The sequence below is a fragment of the Solanum verrucosum genome, unplaced genomic scaffold (assembly GCF_900185275.1).
Source record: "Solanum verrucosum unplaced genomic scaffold, falcon-dt-bn FXZP01000099.1, whole genome shotgun sequence".
Lineage (NCBI taxonomy): Eukaryota > Viridiplantae > Streptophyta > Magnoliopsida > Solanales > Solanaceae > Solanum > Solanum verrucosum.
The window spans coordinates 360572-378383 of NW_026020338.1; the positions used below are offsets into that span (position 1 = coordinate 360572).

Sequence of the window (17812 nt, forward strand, 5' to 3'; positions counted from 1 at the left end):
TATCATCATCAATACTACTAATTTATTTGACGTTTTTTCTTAATCCTCATCTCATCATTAATGTTATTTATATAATTTTCTTAAATCACGTATTTTCTCTTTTTTAACTCTTTTATATATATAAAAGTTGGATATGTAAATGATGATGTCACATTTCTTAGAAGCAAAGATTATTATTTATCTAATTTCTCCAAATTTTAAAAAAAAAATGAAGATATCATACGCAAATTTATGGTTAAACTTAAACTATTTGATTCTCGAGAAATAAAATGTCTCACATAAAATGGGACAAACGAAGGATAACTCTCAATTAAATTTATTTCACTTTTTATTTTCCATTTTTAACATAATTTTTTAAGTTGGATTTCTAGGAATTCTATAGTAGACCCATTTAAATTTTACTTTTTTGTTTTAAATTAGAGAACTTGGCCGCACTTCGCGCGATCATTTAAATTAAATATTTTTGATTAATTTTATATTTAGTTTGTTGTTTAATCGTAATATTATTATTTGTCTTAATAATATGAAGATTGTGAAAAAAAATAAAGCTTCACAAATTTTACATCTATTAAATGAGGAAGAATATATTTTTTATCAAATAAGTTAAAATATATTTGCTAATAACAAATTCTTCCATTGCATGAAGTTCATCCTTTAATATATAATATATATTTTGGTCTACCATTCTCCTTAAATGTCTAAGAAATATCTCATAATGTCAAATAAGACTGTAATACTCCCTCGGTCCCTAATTACTTGTCCACTTTTAAATTTACACATTTATTAAGAAATCAATTAATGACATAATGAGTTTATCATTTTACCCCTATTAATTATGAAGTAGATGAAAATTTCTGCAATTTTCAAAGTAATTAGTCATTTAATTGAGGGTATAATAGGTAAAAAAATATTCTTTCTTGATTTGTCAAAATGGATAAGTAATTAGAGACAACTATAAAAGGAAAAGTAAACAAGTAATTAGGGACAGAGGGAGTACTAAACAAATGCATCCACAAATGAAATTTATATTAAAAATATATTGAATAATGACGTAATGATACCTTAATAGAATTTCCTATCCATTTACAAAAAAAAAAAATTCACCCTTTCAATTTCGTTATATCTTCTTATTTAGTAGAAGAATCATCATTTATTATATTTTACTCCACCTTAATTTGTACCATCAGAGTTTTAAGAATAAACATTAAATTTTAAATCGAAATAAAAATTCATTGAAAAATGACAGAAAAAATAATAATAGTATATGAAAATTAAAATAAGGTGCAAGAAAAGCCTTTTCACGATAATTTTTTGAAATATATTGACAACAATTAAAATGAAGCTGTTATTTTATCTTTAAAATTAAGTTTGATTGAATTGAATTAGTACAATGGGAAAAAATATTAAACTAATAACTTTTTCATGTTATTAAATGCATTTTATTTTTAATTGAGTAGTAGATTAAAAGTTCCGAATTAGGATATTAAAATAATATCTTATTCTCTCCTTAATTATTATGGTATTGCAAACATTTATTTTCCTTAAATCGTGATTCATTTTTCATTTACAGTTATATCCAATTAATTTCTAATGTATTGAATGTGGTTATGGGATATTGAAATAATATCTTTATTTTTCCTTAATCTTAATAAAATTATAATTTAACATTTATGTTTCTGAAATAATAATTTTGTTTTAATTCCTAGAACATGTTGTTTACTATATTGAATGTAATTATAATAAAACATATTGTATTTAGTATGACAAAAGAAATCAAAAAAATGGAGAAATTAGATAAATAGTAATCTTAACTTCTAAGAAATGTCACATCATCATTTACATATCCAACTTTATATATATAAAAGAGTTAAAAAAGAAAAAATAAGTGATTAAACAAAATTATATAAATAACATTAATGATGAGATGAAGATTAAGAAAAAACGTCACAAAATTTAGTAGTATTGATGATGATAAAAGTTAAATAAATCATTTTTTCTATTATTAAAATATTTAACATAAAATTTCCAATCTTTTAAAATTAAAAATAAATGTTAAAAAAAAATTCGAGGCAATAATTATTTTAAAGAAAAATATAACCAAAATTGTCAAAAAAAATTAATAAAAATAAATAACTATCTATTAGTAAGAATGGTGTCACTACATTTTCTATTTTAACTTCATTGTTACGTATGGATAGAAACTTTTACAAAAAGAAATGGTCCAAAAATTTAAAAATAATGATTCCTTAAATGGTGATTCCTTTTCCATTTACAGCTTTTCAATTAATTTTTAATGTATTATATATGGTTATGGATATTGGAATAATAATTTTATCTTTCCTTAATCATAATAGATTATATTTTAACCTTTGTTTTTGTGAAATGATAATTTTCTTTTCATTCGTACAACATATTGATTAATATATTAAATGTAATTATAATAAAACATGTTGTATTTAGTATGACAAAAGAATTCAAAAAATTTAAAAATTAAATAAATAGTAATCTTAACTTCTAAGAAATGTCACAAATATATATATATATATATATATATATATATATATATATATATATATATATAAGAAAATGATATAAATTACATTAATGATGAAATGAAGATTAAGAAAAGAAGTAAAACAAATTAATAATAATATTGATGATGATAGGAGTTAAATAAATCATTTTTTATATTTTGTAAATTTTCAATGTAAATTTTTCAGTCTTTTAAAATTAGAAAATGCTAAAAAAATAAAACTAAAACTAAAAATCGAGGCAACAATTATTTTAATGAAAAAATAACAAAAAATGTCAGAAACATTGATCAGAATAAATAAGTATCTATTGCTAAGAAGGTGTCACCCCACATTTTCTATTTTAGCTTTATTATTACATATAGATAGAAACTTTAAGATGAAGAATGATCCAAAAATTTTAAAAATAACAAATCAATTATGTAAAAATACATGTGTAATTCTTATAAAGTTATAATAACTAATTTCTTCAAATAAATAATTAAATGAAAGAAAAAAAAGTAATTAAGAAAATAATATAAATAACACTAATTATGAGATTAATAGCATTGATGAGGAAAGGAACTAAATATGATCATCTTTTTAAATTCTTTTTTAAGAAAATATATATAAACTTTAATTAAAGATAAATAAGAAAAAAAAACTTTAATTAAAGATACAAAAAATCAAGACAAAATAAAAGAAGAAAGAAATTAGAAGAATAATGAGGTTGAAAGAAATAATATCTAATTTTCTCTCTTTTCAAATCACAAAATAAATTTTTGCTTGTTCTCCTCCTAATTTGATACGAATTCCATAAATAGATGATTTTTTCTCCAAATAATTTTTCTTACCCTTTGAAACACTAATCAGGCTTCTTATAAATTTCTCAACCACAATGAATTTTCTCTCCTTGTAGGAGGAATAAACATTTTTTCAAAAAGTCTTTTATTTTGAAAAGAATTTTTTGTTACATAATCTCTTTCTTTACATCAATGTCTTCACAAGAATCATGAGATATTCTTTCTTTCTCTTTTGTTAAAAAAGTCACATGACCTAGAAATTTGATGGACATCTTAGCGACAAAAGTTGATACCATATATTGATCATTATCGTCAGAAGAAGAAGAGCCAAAGTGAAGAAATTTGTTCTTATTTGTTACAAATGCTCAACTATTTTGTTTTTATTTTATAGGCTAAATAATTATAAACAGTTATAAAAAATGAATAGTTTTTATCTTTTCATCTTCCATTTTCATTTACTTAAATCTATATTAGTGTAATGGATGTTATAAAGGGCATAATTAATCGGGTATGACATAAATACTTTTTTTTTAAATACAAATAAAAAATACAAAACAAAGATAAAATGTCAAAAAAAGGAAAAAAAAGATGAATACAAATACTGGTCATAGAGAGATGCCACATCAAATTGTCAATATTCAGCTTTATATATACATATATAGGTTCATGCCCTTAGATGTTATTTTATTACTTTAGCTGGCATCGACATTTTTGTAAATCTGATATCTACTTTGGAACATTTTATAATGTGGCATAGGCTGACAATTGAGATCATAAATTTAAAATAATAAAATTTAATTTATTATAATACTAATAACAATATCATAAAGATATATATATATATATCATTTTAAAAAAATATAAAAAGTATTATAAATTGTAATAATTAACCGCTTTTTAAAAAAAAATCATATAACTAATTTGATTTACACTCCAAAATTCATAGGAGTCACATAATTTACACATTAATTCTTCATTACTTAATATATGTAATTATATCAATGACATATAAATTGAAATTAAAAAATACATATTTTATTTGAAAATCACATAATAGTACTATAAGGTATAATAATTAACAACTTAACATATTTTAAAATTTTAGTTGACTCTCCGAATTCCATATGTCTCATGTAATTGAGACAGAGAAAAACATATATTGGTTTAAAATTAATAAAAATATTATAAATTATAATAATTAACAACTTAAAATTTATTTAAAAAATCCTTTAAAAAATTTTAGTTGGCTCTCCAAATTCAATCGGTATTACAATAATTAAAACATAGAAATTAACATAGATTGGACTCCTGCTGACATTTATGTTTCCTTTTTCTAAATTTTTTCTTTTATACTTTATATAAATAATTTTTTATGTAAAAAGTATTATAAATCATAATAATTAATAGCTTAAAATATTTCAAAACATATAAAAGTTTTTGTTAACTTTCAAAATTTCATCTATACCGCATAAATTGGGAGAAATATAGATATATAGATATTTTAAGTTGCTAATTATTGTGAGTTATAGTACGTTTTATGTAATTTTCATATATATTACTCGGTCCTGATTTATGTGATACAAATGAAATTTCAAAAGTCAATGAATTTTTTATAAGTTTTTTTATATTAACTTGTTAATTATTGTGATTTCTAATATATTTACGTAAAACATACTCTAAATACAAATAATTAGCAACTTAAAATATATAAAAACATACTAAAAAATTGATTAACTTCAAATTTCATATGTACCACATAAATTAAAACAGAAACAGTAACATATATTGGGCCCCGTGCTGGCACGGGGTCCCATATCTAGTATAATATAAGACAAAAAAACAGCCTTACAAATATACTACTAAAGTTTTTTCTGTTTGGTCCCTTGGCTACTTGCACTCAAAATAATAGATCTATTTTAAATGAGGAAAAATAACAACCGCTTCTTTTCTACTCCAACAACCCCCGCTAAGCCTTATGGTGAGTAATTTAAATTTAGTCGGGACTTTAATGCGAATTCTAAAAATCGAGTCGAAAAAAAAAAGAAAAAAAGGATATACTTTAAATGAGGAATGACAACCACTTCTTTTTCCTCTCCAATAATATTGCTTTCTCTTTCTTATATATTATATGCTACATAGTATAGTATACATTACTCAAAAAAATAAGAATCAGCTAAAAATAATAATATGGTAAAATCACATGAAAATGAACACCCAATTAAGGCATTTGGATGGGCAGCTAGAGACACTTCTGGGGTACTTTCTCCTCTCAATTTTTCAAGAAGGTACAAATTTTATTAATTTCTTCGACTCGTGAAATTATACTGAATACGTTGTTATTGTTTTTGTTGAGTTTTAATTTGGATTTTGAAATGGATGCAGGGAGACGCGTGAAAAAGATGTGCAATTCAAAGTTATGTATTGTGGAATTTGTCATACTGACCTTCATCAAATCAAGAATGAATGGGGCATCACCAAATATCCAATTAAACCTGGGTAAGTTTACTTATCTTTTTTTTAATTTTTTTTTTGTGTTTTTTATTTGTGATCGTCGGAAAATTTTGTTGTGTATATTGGTAACAAAAATTTGTAGCTATTTATGCAAAAAGTGTTGAATCGATCAAATTATTAGTGTCATCTTCGAAATATTTTCAGTCTTAAAAATATCTTTCTACTTGACTAACTAAACCTAGATACACCCTCGATACACCTACGATCTGCCACATGACATAGCAAGTGGTCTCAAACTCTAGTAGGAATATGTGACTCTTAATAAAAAGTCAAGATTAGTGTTGAATACAACTCTAAACTAGTCGAGAATTTATGTGTGTGTTTCACTCATGTTACAAGATTGGAGGTGTATTTAAGTTCAGTTAGTCAAGTAAAAAAATATTTATATGACTGTCAATAGTTCAAGAATGAAACTAATAATTTACGCCGAATTTAGAATTGTTTTCAATACTTCTCTCCATATATTTTTATTAGAATTTCTGACTCCGCCACTTACAAAATTATCCATTTTTACATTAAAATCTGCAAGAATATTCATTACTAGAATTCTGACTGCTCTCGGAGATACTACAAACATATTGATATTTGTGGGGCAAAAAAAATAATCCTAATATGAGCTACTTTTAATTTCCTTTTGTTATATGTTTGGTACTATGTTGCTCAGACTCTTCAAACATACTTCTGCATATTGGATCTTCCAAAATCCGATACGATGTCTTAATATTTTTGAAGGACCCGAACAACATAGATTTGCACTATGTTGTAAACAATTTTGAACCTCAAGAAGATTATGTAAGTGGATGTTGTCTTTAACACCAAACAAAAAACATTAAAATAATACTTGGATGGAAGGGGTAGAGGGCGGATTGATTTCTCAGATGATCACTCAAAAAGTAATATACTTTCTGTGATAATAACTACTAGTTGAATGACCATCTGGACAGCTCGATTAAGTCGACTAAGAAATGTGTAGCCAAAACCCAAATGTATAGTGAAATTGATTAACAAGTTATGCCTTGAAGGTCAATATAGTTTTTGAGTTTGTGAGATAAAAATTTATGTCAATCTCAATTGATTTTTCAGGCATGAAATTGTTGGAGTGGTAACTGAGGTTGGTAACAAGGTAGACAAGTTCAAAATCGGAGACAAAATAGGCGTGGGATATCTAGTAGGATCATGCAACGAATGTGAAAATTGTTCCAACGATCTCGAGAATTACTGTCCTGGACAGGTATTGACAGCCAATGGTACTCACTCTGATGGAACCATCACTCACGGTGGTTACTCCGATCTCATGGTTGTCAATGAGCATTTTATCGTTCGCTGGCCTGATAATTTGCCAATGGAAGAAGCTCCCCTGTTTTGTGCAGGGGTCACAACTTATAGCCCTTTGAGATATTACGGACTAGATAAACCTGGAATGCACATTGGTGTTGTTGGTCTCGGTGGACTTGGACATATGGCTGTGAAATTCGCCAAGGCGTTTGGGACCAAAGTTACTGTCATTAGTACATCTATCAGTGAAAAAGACGAGGCACTTGAACGTTTAGGAGCAGACTCATTTTTGGTTAGTCGTGATCCTTAACAAATGCAGGTCAGTCGATCAATCAACTTAGCTTCAATCACAAATTTACAATGATATTCATGTGACATAAGTATGAATTTTCGTTTGCACGTGTAATACGAGCAGGCTGCAGAGGGTTCACTTGATGGAATCATTGACACTGTTTCTGCGGTTCATCCTATTTTTCCATTGCTTAATTTGTTGAAAACTAATGGGAAGCTAGTGATGGTTGGTTCCCCTGAAAAACCACTAGAGTTGCCTGTATTTCCCTTGCTTTCAGGTACATTTTGCGTAGTATCTTATTCTTCATTTAAGTTCTAACATGTCCGTTTGATTTAGTTAATATGTAATGTGGAAAACAGGACGGAAGCTAGTGGGAGGGAGCGCGATAGGAGGGGTGAAAGAGATACAAGAGATGGTAAACTTCGCGGAGAAGCATAACATAACACCAGATGTTGAAGTCGTGCCAATGGAGTATGTGAATACAGCGGTGGAACGTCTCATGAAATCGGACGTTAAGTATCGTTTTGTTCTTGACATTGGCAATACTTTGAAGAAGAGATAATATAGGGACATGTTATTCTTGTTGTGTGTTTGTATTTTAAGCAAGAAAAAATGGTGTGAGGGAATTACTAAACATTCCTTTCTACTACTCTTAATCTCTTATGTTTAATTTTATATGACACAATAATAAGTTTTCGTATACAACTTCTTCTTTTTTTTGGTTTTCCATCCTGAAAGATATTGTTTTGGGGCCCAACCACCGTACAATTGAAAAACGACACGACCCAAGATCAATTCTGGTTCTTCTTTCTATCAAAATAAATCAAATTCAAAAGCACACCACCCTTCTTTACTTTACAACCAACTTCCGACCCAAAGTGCTTTTAGAAAAGGTCAGTGAGGCAATAAAAAAGACTTGGTTTTGATGTAGAGCCGGGGGAAGAATTATGGCTATAAAGGCCCTCACCCTCTTAGGCACATGGTTCTAAAGATTAAATCTCAAAGTGGTACTAAAGATTAGGCAGAAGAAGAACTATAACTAGAATTTTTCGCCCCTCCCCTTGTACCAAAAACAAGTTCGGAACATACATAAATATATTGGGCTCGTCTATTATAAGTTATTAGTTTACGGAGCTATCATAGATTTCTCGAGTAAGGAGATGAGACAAGTTTGAAAATCCACGTTCACGCCGGAAAATCCAACATTTTTTCTAACAAAGGCTACTTTGTAATCAGATTGGAGACTTGAATCCGAGACCTTTGATTAAAAATGAATAAGTACTTACCAATACTCTATCACAATCCTCGTTGATGTCATAACTTAAATTCTTGTATAAAGTAGGAATAAGAGCATTTTCGGTCCATAAACTATAGGTATATTCTGATTTCGGTCTTGAGATATTTACTAAAGCACGTTTAACATTCAATTAATCAAAATAGTCATTTATTTTCCTATTTAAAGAAAACAAAAACACTATTTAAAGAGGATATTTTTTGTTTAAACAACTAGATATTTCAAATAGTCATGTCTTTTTTTTTTTGCCTTTTTATTTTCTGAATTGACCTAATAGAGGACCCATATTATTTCCTTCTTCATTAATCTAAACAAATAAATGACTTATAGTAAGTTATATTTGAAAAAAAAAAAATGAACCGACAGCTTTTATCCCCAATTATAATGAATTGAAATATTGTTCTCAAGTGGTAGGGTCGATGTTGTATTTATTATTCTCCTTTACACGTAGTGACTCCGCAATGGTCCTCAAACGATCAGAATAAGGTAAGCTTAAAGATAAATTTTGTATTTAATCCTTTTAATTGAATGGATGATGTCCGATTGTTTGACTAGACCCCCCTAAACTTCGACTTTCTTTTTAGTATTTTGATTGAAATTAACTTGATCAAAATGTTAGATTCTTATTCTTTTTGCAAATTTGTGAATATTCAAAAGCAAACAAAATAGTAGGATCAAGGGTGAGATTTGGTGGTTGAGTTGGGTGGGGTGGGAAGAAAATAATCTAGCTGAAATGTTACTTATGAAACTTATTTTTTACATTGTATCAGGAATTTATTCTCCTGATTTTTAACGATTTTATAAAAAGTATTTTTCAAAAAATATTTGACCAATCAAACGTAGAAAAATTAGAAAATATTTTTCTGTCGCACCAATCACACACAATTTATAATTATTTTTTTCAAATTATTGTTCACCATCTTTTCTGATGGCAATACTGGAAAGGTAATCACCAACCATATATCCTAATTAATTATTGTGGAACGATATTAAAGTGACGCAATCATCATTTTCGATAGCTTAATCGTACATGCTCCCTTAACTACAAAATCTTTTTCAGATTATTGTGTTTTTCACTTATTAAATTATAGCATTCCACGTGATATTTTGGGACGCCCAAAGACGCTATATTCATGAGCTAATACATACGAAAATCATGAAATGTATGTGAAAAAAACGGCGGGACTATACGTAATGCTTTCCCAATTCATTACGGAGGTCCTCATATAGTTTTGACAAAAAAAAAATCAGGATGCCTAAAGGCGCGATCCATGAGCTAATACACACAAAAAATAAAAAAAATCGGGTAATTCCTAAAAGTTGGCTTGTAGATGCAAATATATGCGTGAAAAAATTGGCGGGACTATATGCAATGCTTCCCAAACTCATTACGAAGGTCCTCGTATAATTTTTTCAGAAAACATTTTTGGGTGCCCAAAAGGCGACAGATCCATCGGTTAATACACACGAAAAATCAAGAAAGTCAGGTAATTCTAAATATTGGCTCCTAAATCTGAAAAAATGACGGGAATATACGTAATGATTTCCCAACTCATTACAGAGGTCCTCATATAGTTTTTTAGAAAAAAATTCTGAATGTCCCAAAGGCGCTAGATCCATGGACTAATACACTCGAAAAACTAAAAAAGTTTGTTGATTCCTAAAAGTTGGATCATAAATGCGAAAATATGCATGAAATAAACGGCGGGACTACACGTAATGCTTCTCCAACTCATAACAAAGGTCTTCATATAGTTTTTTCAGGAAAAAAATTCTGGTGCCCTAAATGCGTCAGATCCATGGGCTAATACACACGAAAAACCAAGAAAGTCGGGTAATTTCTAAAAGTTGACTCGTAAATGCGTAAATATGCGTGAAAAAAATCGACGGGACTATATGTATCGCTTTCCCGACTCATTACGAAGCTTCTCATACAATTTTTCTAGATAAATAAATTCGGGTGTCCAACGACGCCAGATTCATGAGCTCATAATACACACGAAAAACTAAATATGATCGATATATAAAGTTAATTTTCAAACATAAATATATGATCTTATTCATAATCAAAATTACTGAATTCTATTGAGGGAAAATACACAGACCAATTGATTCAGATTTATCATTTACCAAATTAAACCAATTGCATTATTCATAAATCAAACCAAATCAATAAAGTGAAGCTTTCTCCATTTTTTTTTTCAAAATCTTTTATGATCCCATACAATCATAATAAAACATTTCATTGAAACCAATTTCTACTAAGCATGTCACTACTACACATAGTTTAAAATTAGTCACTTACTACTGAACCATTTTCCTAGAAACATCATATAATATAAGATATAATATTATCTTATATTAATTAATAAAAAGGCAAATTGTACAGAGAAGCCATGACGATAACATTTGTTCATACCTCATCGACTACGTCACTAGCCATCAACTCAAATGCCTATTTATTCAAATGAAAAATCAATACATTGGACTATAACTTTACTCAAACTAATTGTTCTAATAACAATAATAATATCTCCAAAAATAAACAAAATCAAGAAAATGGAAAAATCACATGAAAATGTTGAGGCATTTGGATGGGCAGCTAGAGATACTTCTGGGGTACTTTCTCCTTTCGACTTCTCAAGAAGGTACTTACGTTATATAAACTGACAATATTGATAGTGTATATATTGTGTATATTAATTTCGAACATATTGATAAACTAGTTGACCGAACAGTATATATCTATAACTTTTCTTGTTGAATGATGAAGGGTGACTGGTGAAAAAGATGTGCAATTCAAAGTTATGTATTGTGGAATTTGTCATTCTGATCTTCATCAACTCAAGAATGAATGGAGCAATAGTATATATCCATTGGTACCAGGGTAAGTTTCATTTTTATTCATCTTTTTATTATGTTCTTTTATTATAACCCTATCGTAGACAAAAGCCGTTATATATAGTTTAATTTAAGTGGAAAATGGTAGATGAGCAGACTTATTGTTTATCAAGTTTCAAAAAGAGTATTCTTATAATTGCAATATATGTATCTTATTACAAAGGCGCAGCCAGGATTTGAATAATATAATAATTGCAACATATGTAGTTAGTTTGGGTAATTTTTCCTTTTTTCTAATTGTTTGGACTATAAAATTGTAAATTTGATCATCAAGAAGTATACTAGAAGACTTCGCGATGATGAAATATGTCAATAAACAACTAAAATCCATAGCCAACTCAAACTACAAACAAAGATTCATTTAACAAACTTTATTAAGCAAATATGGGATAGGGATTGGAACAAAAGAAGACAATAAAATAAGAAATCTCACGCAAGAGAAAAATAGGAGAATATTAGATCAAAACGAGCTTAGAAAGAGTTATTGAGAAATCGATTTAGCATGATAAAAAAAAGGCACTAAGGACATACAAACAGAAATTTATGGGACATGGGGTCTTAACAGAGGACAGCAGCTTGAAATAGGCAGCTCATCAACTTATTTTAACTTAGTCGTAGTTGGTACAAGCTCGAAGTAAATGAAGTCCAGAATGAAAAGTAATGAAGAATATGCAACTTTCTCTGTCAGGAACAAGCTTTAGAAATAGGAACAACTTAAACAAGAGAACATAATCGCATTGTAATGAAATACAGGGATATTCAATCATTTCACATAGATTTAATGTATATGCAAGTCATTTGAACAACCACATGTCGACAACATCAAGGACATAGTCATTGACCCAAAACGGCCATATATGCAATCCATCTATAATAACCATATATGAGTAATCAACACCTAAGATAGCAATATTAGAACCAGCCGACAACAAATCCAAGCTGTCAACACATCAGAATAAGTGATCAAGTTCAAAGATATGCACTTTTACTATATATATTTTATTTTATTTTTTAAGCTACCGGAAACAGTATTCAAACGACTAATGCCAAACACGATTTCTTTGAACAAAACATAATTAAACGCCAACATAAACACTGAAATGAAGAGAAGATTACCTTTTGCCGAGCAACGTTCCGGGACAGCGAGCTTAACAATGACGCGACTTTCACCACGAACTTAGAATATAAATGACAAGCTTAGAAAATCTGAGTGGCAATCTTCTCGGAATTTTTGAATCAGAGAGCTAAACATACAAATTTATATGTAGAAGTGACTATTGCTAAGCTCAAAACAAAAACCTCCTCCTCTTTTTTTTTCTACACCGATGGGTAAGAGGTGGTTATATAGAGGAATTACGGGGTCAATTTAGGACGGAAAACGGGTGAGAAATTGAATTTGAAATTCGAATTCCCTTTTTCCAAGGCCATCAGTGAAGAGATTTGGAAATCTCTGAAAAGGGGAAAAAGGGGACGTGAGGGTTTGACATTGAGGTTACTAGGGTATGGGTTCTGCAGGGTAGTTGGATGGGATTTTTGCAGCGTGATTTCTGGGTTTGCTCTGCTTGCTGCGTCGGTTGTCACGTGAAGAAGAAGAAGACGAGCTGGGGTTATTTGGGTTGGGTTGCGTACTGCACGTATGTTGGTGTGGGCTGGGAATGTTTTGGAATTGTTATTGTATTGTTACTGTATGTAGTGTATTAGAAATGTTGGGTGTGTCTTTTGTGAGTAATTGTAAATGGGCCTGGGTCAAGGGGAAAAGGTGGGCTGGGAGATTGGGGATTGGAGAATAATGGGCTGCTGAATTGGGAAAAAGGGCCCAAAATTCGGGCCTTTAAAGGGTTAAGAGTAGGATAAGCAATTGACTAAAAAATTACAAGACAAATTTTCATAAATTAATTAACGAGCTTCTTAATCTTAACGACATAAAATAATTAATTCGATTGCAAAAATGATAAATTTAATCACAACTAATTAATTTGAAATTATAACTATAACTTAGACTAAGCAAATTAATAAGATATTTACCTAGACGTAAAATCTTTTTGCGATTATTTTCAAATATTTATAAAGTATACCAATTATACACATACATACATACATACATACTTATATATATATATATATATATATATATATATATATACACAGATATACTAATTACACACATACATACATACTTATATACACATACATACATACTTATATATATATATATATATATATATATACAGATATACTAATTACACACATACATACATACTTATATATATATATATATATATATATATATATATGTTGACAAAATTTACATAAAAGAAACTCGAAAGATATTTTGAATTTATAACAAAAACTAATTAACTCAAAATTAGCCATCACTTAAAATACGCTAAAGAATATAAAATCCTTTTTTTTTTTTTTTTTTGAGATGATTTTCGGATATTTATAGGATACACTTATTTCATACATAATTACATAAAACATATATATTATTAAAAAATACAAAAAGTGATAGACTATTTAAAACTTGCAAAAAAATATTATTTTATTTTATTTTTTTGAAAATTTATGAAACTAATTATTTTAAATTGTTTGAAATTAAAGAAGCTCGATGATTAACTTAAATTGCGGAGGTCCAAAATTGGGTGTCAACAGCTGTCCCTCATTTGACTTGGATTGATGAAAGAAATTCGAGTCAAATGAATTTGACGAATCCAATTTTGACCGACCACATTCTCATCTTTAGGAAAGGGATTTTGGTACAAGCTTTAGGAATTATGACCGAACCCCGAAATTGGGTTTCCTATATATCTCAGGTTATATGAGAATTCAGGCCACTTGTAGTTCTATACGCTTGATTTGACGCACGATTTTGAAAGAATTCAAAAGCTATCCTGATACCGTATTATGAAGGGACCAGAATGCTCGAGAATAAGATTTGAGAGAGGATGTCGGAATACAGCCGAGTTTTCAACATTGATTTCGCCTACATATCCCTCAACTCGGAGAATCAGGTTGCTTGTAGTTCGACTCTATCGGTTGAAAAGGAAATCTATTATGTAAGATAACATTTGGTTCTGGAAGAGCGACAAAGTAAGTCTAATTATGAAAAAGAGGCTTGCAACCTCTTAGCCATGAATGTGAAACTCTTCACATCCATAAGTAAGAACTTACATGGACATAATTTCCAAAGCTCTTGGCACATTGTCACTCAGATTGGAAATTTGCTTCCGGTAAAGACCAAGAAATTTTTGGATGCGAAACTAAAATTGACAAACTCAAAGATAAACCCACATGCCTTCTGATAGGAGTGTGGTTTGATTGTGGTGGAAGTCACTTCCTCTGCTCGCGTCCTAAGAGTTTGGCACTCCTCTTTGGACTATGTCCCAGTTCGCTGCTAAGAAAAAGTTCCACGTTGTGCTGCATCCCTTTTGATGTAGTTTGCACCTGTGGTTTTTGGAGAATTCATCCTTTCGGATGCTCTCAACAAAGATTGAGATAAAACTCATTAGCATAAATGCAATTCAAATGGGAGACAGTGTCTTTTACCATGTTGACACTTAATTGTTCTCCTTGGACATTTGACGTCAGCTTTCTCGATTCTGACGTAAAGCAAATAAAGCTCGTATTTTGTAAATATAATCTTCAATGTATTCTTCTTTTGATAATGAAGTAATAAAATAAGCAGATGTAATATGTTGATAGTTCTCTTGATGTCATTGTTGATGATTCTCGTAATGTCATTTTTGCAAAGAAAAATGATGCAATTGATATTGATTTTCTTGCGATGTATGAATTTTTTTTTTTTTTTTAATTCCGCAATGCATGAATCTTTTCCGTGATGCATGAATCTTCTCTTGTCATGCATGAATCTTCTCTTACAAGGTATGAATCATTTTTCTCGCGATACATGAATCTTCTCTTGCGATGCATGAGTCCCTTTTCTCGCGATGCATGAATCTTCTCTTGTAATGCATGGATTCCTTTCCCGCGATAAATGAATCTTTTTCCCGCAATGCATGAACTTTTTTCCCGGGATGCATGAATCTTTTTCCCGCGATGCATGAATCTTTTCTTGCAATGCATGAATCTCTTTTCCCGCGATGCATGAATCTCTTTTCTCTCGATGCATGAATCTCTTTTTCCCGCGATGCATGAATCTCTTTTCTCGCGATGCATGAATCTTTTTTCCGCGATGCATGAATCTCTTTTCCCGCGATGCATGAATCTTTTTCCAGCGATGCATGACATTTTCCCGCAATGCATGACATTTTTCTCGCAATGCATGACATTTATTCCGCAACGCATGAATCTTTTTCCCGCAATGCATGACATTTTTCTCGTAATGCATGAATCTTTTTCCGCGATGCATGAGTCTTTTTCTCGCAATGCATGAATCTTCTCTTGCAATGCATGAATCTTTTTCCAAGGCCATCAGTGAAGAGATTTGGAAATCTCTGAAAAGGGGAAAAAGGGGACGTGAGGGTTTGACATTGAGGCTACTAGGGTATGGGTTCTGCAGGGTAGTTGGATGGGATTTTTGCAGCGTGATTTCTGGGTTTGCTCTGCTTGCTGCGTCGGTTGTCACGTGAAGAAGAAGAAGACGAGCTGGGGTTATTTGGGTTGGGTTGCGTACTGCACGTATGTTGGTGTGGGCTGGGAATGTTTTGGAATTGTTATTGTATTGTTACTGTATGTAGTGTATTAGAAATGTTGGGTGTGTCTTTTGTGAGTAATTGTAAATGGGCCTGGGTCAAGGGGAAAAGGTGGGCTGGGAGATTGGGGATTGGAGAATAATGAGCTACTGAATTGGGAAAAAGGGCCCAAAATTCGGGCCTTTAAAAGGTTAAGAGTAGGATAAGCAATTGACTAAAAAATTACAAGACAAATTTTCATAAATTAATTAACGAGCTTCTTAATCTTAACGACATAAAATAATTAATTCGATTGCAAAAATGATAAATTTAATCACAACTAATTAATTTGAAATTATAACTATAACTTAGACTAAGCAAATTAATAAGATATTTACCTAGACGTAAAATCTTTTTGCGATTATTTTCAAATATTTATAAAGTATACCAATTATACACATACATACATACTTATATACACATACATACATACTTATATATATATATATATAGATATACTAATATACTAATTACACACATACATACATACTTATATACACATACATACATACTTATATATATATATATATATATATACAGATATACTAATTACACACATACATACATACTTATATATATATATATATATGTTGACAAAATTTACATAAAAGAAACTCGAAAGATATTTTGAATTTATAACAAAAACTAATTAACTCAAAATTAGCCATCACTTAAAATACGCTAAAGAATATAAAATCCTTTTTTTTTTTTTTTTTTGAGATGATTTTCGGATATTTATAGGATACACTTATTTCATACATAATTACATAAAACATATATATTATTAAAAAATACAAAAAGTGATAGACTATTTAAAACTTGCAAAAAAATATTTTTTTATTTTATTTTTTTGAAAATTTATGAAACTAATTATTTTAAATTGTTTGAAATTAAAGAAGCTCGATGATTAACTTAAATTGCGGAGGTCCAAAATTGGGTGTCAACATATTCCACCAAAAATTTCTTCCTAATTTAATTATTAAATCAAGGGCTTAAATCAATCCATTATCTAAAACCCAACTCCTAATATTATTTCATTGTCACTTTTCCAGAGAAAAACACGATCTCTTGAACATTGTTAAGTTAAAAAAGTTCAAGATAAAAAATATTTGATACTTCTTCATTTTTTTAATTATTTTTTGGTCATTTAGTTTTTTTGGTGGTTTCTCATTTATTGTGGCTATGATTCTTACTGTTTTCCAACAGTCCCAACAGAGATGTGGTATACTGTTTTGAGATGAGAAGAGCAAAAAAGGATCTTTGTAGCTCTGTGCTCAAACTCGAAGCTTCTCTGTTGCTCGAACATATGGATGAGCAACTTTGTTTATCTGTTAAAGGATTTTCTCTAGAAAAATTGAAAATGAAGTAATATTAGGAAATGGGTTTTATGTAATGGATGAATTTAATAATTAGATTAGGAGGAATATTTTGGTGGAATAAATATGTAGATGTGCCACATAGGCATCATGTAGGATGATAAAAGTAGGAGACATGACACTTAACAGTTCAAGGGGAAATATGTGCCTAAAGTTGGA

General features: G+C 29.4%; 1 long non-coding RNA gene and 2 pseudogenes across 1 annotated transcript; 2 read left to right on the forward strand and 1 right to left on the reverse strand.

The window, feature by feature from the left end:
- LOC125836870 (TMV resistance protein N-like) overlaps nucleotides 1-17812 on the reverse strand; it is a 170749-nt pseudogene that overhangs the window by 127460 nt on the left and 25477 nt on the right.
- On the forward strand, nucleotides 5495-8091 carry LOC125836908 (8-hydroxygeraniol dehydrogenase-like; annotated as a pseudogene).
- On the forward strand, nucleotides 11216-11547 carry LOC125836910 (uncharacterized). Its single transcript, XR_007443492.1, has 2 exons — nucleotides 11216-11333; nucleotides 11459-11547. It is a non-coding gene; the product is annotated as an uncharacterized LOC125836910 (long non-coding RNA).